Source organism: Eptatretus burgeri, chromosome 17, assembly GCF_056783735.1.
Source record: "Eptatretus burgeri isolate ZD-2024b chromosome 17, Ebu_testis_v1, whole genome shotgun sequence".
NCBI classification, from domain to species: domain Eukaryota; kingdom Metazoa; phylum Chordata; class Myxini; order Myxiniformes; family Myxinidae; genus Eptatretus; species Eptatretus burgeri.
The window spans coordinates 9260447-9265803 of record NC_140977.1 but is presented as its reverse complement, the minus strand read 5'-3'; positions in this window follow the sequence as shown (position 1 = coordinate 9265803).

The window sequence follows — 5357 nt, the reverse complement described above, 5'->3', positions numbered from 1 at the left end:
GCCTGTTCGCAAACTCCTCAGCTGCTCTCTCATCCCTGAGCTTGGTAACATCCAGCCGAGGCTGGGATGGTACCATTCTCCAGGATTTAAGGTGCAGCCTTAGAGTTGCTGCAACAAGCCTGTGGTCTGTATTGAGGAACTGAGCACTCCGGTAGACCCTGCAGTTCTGGATGATCCTCCAACGACCGTCAATGAGGACATGGTCAATCTCCTTTGCCACACCACCAGCGTTGGAATACCAAGTCCAGCGATGAGCTTGTGGGCGCTGAAACCATGAACCAGCCACCCTAAGTCCGTGACTTCTTGCAAAGTCAAGGAATTTAGTGCTATTCTGGTTCATAGTTCCTGACCCATGGGGACCAACACACACCTCATAACCGTCCCTATCAGTTCCAGTCGATGCATTGAAAATAGCCAGGCTGTTGCTGCTATAACGGGATATTTGGGACCGACGGACCTCGGCGATAAACCGCTCGGATCACACACGGTTCAAGTAGGCGAAACGGCTCGTTCCGTACGGGTGCCGTCGAGGGTGTGGAGAATCGGGAAATCGCCACGTGGTCTCTAGGTATTTTGAAAATTGGCGAATAACCGCGTACCACGTGGAAGAAATATTGACCCTTCACGGTCCGATAAGGGACCCGTACTTCTCGGACTTTTCCGAAAAAGTACGATCGAAATTCCGGGTGATCGGTCGAGCCGACTCTGCTGCTCCATCTTGCGGTCGTGCTCGCGGCCGACGCCCGGCCCCGCAATAGTATGACCGCCTATCCATGAGGAATAAAACGTTCACACATGTGATGTCATCGGTCACATGGTTTGGAAGCCATATTGGATTTACCCTGAAACCGACAAAAATCTTCTTCTCCAGAACGACTGGAGAGATTGAGGGGAAATTTCACAGGAATGTTCTCCAAGCCTTGGGTGTTAAAGTTTGTGAAGGAATAATTGAATCGTCACATGGTTTGGCAGCCATATTGCATTGAATAAAAATATTAAATTATGTTTTTTCTGGAACCGCTTAATCGATCACCATGAAACTTCACATTAATGATCGAGTCGTGATGGGGAATATAGGTTTTAAATTTCAACCTGATCGGATACATGGTCTGGCAGCCAGAATTATTTAATTTTTTTGATCTGGGTTCTTTTTGATATACAGTACTCGGACGTGCCTGTACGTGCGTGCCCGTACCTGTGTGCCCGTGCGTGCAAAAAAAAACTTTCAAACCACATGCCAGAAACAACAACCACACCAGGCCGTTCCTTCACTCCTGCGTGCCCATACGTGCGTGCCCGTACGTGCAAACAAAAAAATTTAAAAAAATAGAAAAACTTTCAAACCACGTGCCAGAAACAACATCCACACCAGGCCGTTCATTTGCTCTCGTAAACGACTACTGGATTGGGGCATTGTGTTTATCTATTAATGCGCATAAGAAATCGATAAATTATTCGAATACATTAAGTCATCATGATCCGGAAGTGGTGTGTGCCCGTACGGAATGTTCACATGCATTCCAGAAATTATCGCTTGTATTGAAGTAACAACTGCTGTGATACTTACATACACAGAGTTAATTTAAAATCAAAATTAAAATCAAGTTTACCTCCCTGTCTTTGCTTGCCATGACATTCGCTGCCATTGACCATTGCCACTCCTACGCCACGGTAACTAAGGCACCGATCCCCATGGTAACCAATACTGCACGTGACGTCATCGTCGGCCGGCCGTGCACCGGCCTCTGCAGCCACGCCTATGCAGCAACGTGTCCTTTCATTGGTTGGTCAATAAATAGCCATAACTTGGGAACCACTTGTCCGATTTATATCAAACCTTGAAAAGGCACATCCACAAGGCACCAGTAATATAACTGGCAAGTTTCAATTACATCGGACCAGCGGTTGTCGAGAAACAGCGGACACACACACACACACACACACACACACACACACACACACACACACACACACACACACACACACACACACACACTGCTGGAATTATAGATAGATATATTTTTTGAATAAGGCTGGCTTGGCTGTGCCTGGATGGGTTTGAGAGTAGAGGAGGAGCAGCTGAAATGTGAATCCTCTCCACGTTCCTCCTGATGATTTCATCTGAGCTTTTGCTTGTTTGAGCTCCTTCTGATGACTCCAATGCAGGACTTTATCTGTTTGGTCTTTCATTTGATTATTCCCATGCTTTCGAAGAAAAGCGGGAATATTGTGATTGTCTCCGCCATCCATCCGTCCATCCGTCCGTACGTCCGTCTGTCCTACCCTGTAACTCCTCCTACACCGTTTGAAATAGGAACTTGAAACTTTGGGACAGAGCAGATATATGTATGGGGAAGTGCACAACACTTTCGGATTTTTGATATGACCCCTCGGGGCCGGGCCAAGGGGTTGGGGTCATGGGGGTCGATTTAAAAAAATGTATTTGCCATTGTACATGGTAAATTATTTTATAAAGAACTTTATGTGGCCCCCATGAGTGACATACAGTCAACACCGGGTGAAGTAGAGTGCGCCAGTAATCCGTCGACTCGAAGGCTTGGGTTGGACGATCGCTTGAGGACGGGAGCTCTGCGCTGGGCCGTGCTATGAGAGGGTGTAGGGCAGCCCGGAATCATGACGAAACCCAATCCTTATCCCTGTGACGAAAGAGGCGACCATGGTTGCGTCAGGAAGGGCATCCGGCGTAAAACCTGTGCCAAATCAGTATGCGGATCAAAATGGATGATCCGCTGTGGCGACCCCGAACTGGAGCAGCCGAACGACGAACAACAACAACATGACTGACAAACAGTCACAGGTTTTACTGCATTTATCTACTTGATTATGAATAATTATAATTAATATTATACACAGTTCATTCCTATGATTAATTTGATGCACAGTTCTATATTGCTGGACAGTGTTAAATTAATGTTTCATGAAATGTTGACATGCTTGCAATGACTTCTGATTGAGTAAACGTAGTAAGTCTTTGGTCATTAAACACATCAAATAGAAAAGAATAGTCAATCCATTTTGCAAGATAAAATTTCACCTGGCGTTAATGGGACAAAGCAGTGCACTCGGGAATATGTGATGGTGTGCCATCTACAACGTATTTCTAGTTCCGTATGATTTAGGCAGACGATGTAAATCTTAATTTATTTTTTAATAAAGTGTGTTTTCTTGCCTGTTTCTCTTTATTTTTGGTTGCATAGAAAGTTATTTTCTCCCAATGTAAACATTCGGTGTAGTTTAATATGGTTAAGATCATTGAGGTTGTGTCTTCTGCCCTCTCCACAAAATTTCAAATGTCACAAACACGTTTTCACTTTTCTCAGCGTGAAAATTTACACTTTTACAGTCTGCTATATGGAGCTTATAGTTCTTATGTGTGCACGTAGGATGCACCAGATCATCTCCTTGCAGTCTGTAAGCATACCACAAGAGTCATCCATAAGCACTGTTGTGAAACTCCATGTTTTTGCTTTTGTTATCAGATTTTGGAATGGGATGTTCTCGCGAATCTTGGAAAAGGACGGTTTGGAACCATATTGGACGCAAAGAAAGTTCACTCCGATAAAAAGGTACAAGGATACACTTCCTGTTCTTTCCTTTCAGTTTCTTTGAGCTCGACCACAGCTCGTGGAAGAGTGTAAACACAGCCACTGTACAATCATTACCACTCCTGTGATGGTTGAAATTAGGTCATCGTCACGATAATTCACGGTCTGGTGTTTGTGTGTGGGTTTGTCATGCTCCTCCTCCTACAGTTCTGGGCTGATTACATTAAGACTTGCTACAAAGGAATAGGGTGACCCCAATTAGTGTGTCGGGTTATTTTTTATCTTTGCCGGTGGTCTTTTGGAGGTGGGGCGAGGGATGGTATGCAAATTCTCCATGTAAATGTGTACCGTGTAGCGCCGCCTTCAGGTGGGGGAGGGTCTTCCAAGTCACATCATTTACAGCACAATATTCCTGTCGCCACATTTTCCAGTGCAATGAAGTGTTTGAGAAGAGAAGGTATGTTTTTGCTTCATGCATGTAACCCGGGTGATTTCTTTGTTGAAACAGCTGTTTGTTATCTATACACCACCCAAATAAAAGGTATGTGTCAGAAGAACGTTTTGTATTGTTGCGAATTCGCGCCCGCCAGCGTGCGAGCGGCCACGTAACTCGAATTGCGGCACGTCGCCCACCGGACGGACAATTCTGTCGTGACCCTCTCGGACCAACGCCGGGAGCTCGTCACGGGTGGGCCTTTCGGCCTCACCACGATCGTGCCAATCGGCCCCCGCGTGGGATAGGGTTGTTCGCCAAATACGACCTTCCTAAGTACCCACGCGGAGGGTAGACCGGGCGATCGCACCTCGCCGCAGATCGACTCCGGACACGGGCCACTTAAGCGACCCGTTGCGTACTATCGGGATAACCGAGCGGTGTCAACGTCGGCCTCGACGGTTCCGAATAATTATCAGGCGTTTTAAGCCCACTACCAACCCTTTACGTGAAGCAATATGGAGATTCAATTAAAGAAAAGACGAAGCGAAACGGGAAAAACAGTTCAACATAATGCACATTTATTCCGCGGCACACGGAGAGCACACATACTGTATACAACTACAACAATTATGCACCAAAAGCAGATGCTACAAAAGAAACACAACAATGCAGATCTACTACCGACTACGCGAGCACACGGCAACACTTACACGGTTTTACTTTACAGACAGCGCCGACAACACATTTACTCAAAAGCAAAAGAAAAGGGCCACCCTCAAAGACAAGGGGGCAGACGGGGCCTGTGGGCCGCGAGACCGGGTGGATCCTTCCCGTGTCTTGTGATGAGCCGCAAATGTGGCGGCGCCCCGACTCCGCGCTCCTTCGCGGGTTTCGTTGGCACTGCTTGGAGTGGGGTGGGAACGGGGCCCCTTTTCGCACTATCTCAGCGCGGGGGAGAAAAAGGGGGGGATTGTTGATGCTCTGGGGAAAGAGGATAGCTGGCTTGCTTGGGTCCCGCGACGAGCGACTCCACTGCGAGCTCGTCGCCGCCCGCCGTCTTCCTTGCCTTGGACCCGAGCTATTCGAGCTCCTCCCCAATTCTCCTCAGCCGACTGGAGCAAACCACCTCGACCGCGCTCCCGGCTTCAGGCTTCCCCTCTCTGCAGCAAACCACCTCGACCGCGCTCCTGGCTTCAGGCTTCCCCTCTCTGCAGCTCCCCGACAGACTCTGAACCCCGACAGACTGCCACTCTCCAGACCCGACTTGACTCACGGCTCCACAGACTGCTCCTCTCCAGAACCGACTTGACTGCCTCGACCTTTTCTCCAACTCCCTAAATTCGCCCAGCGCTCGG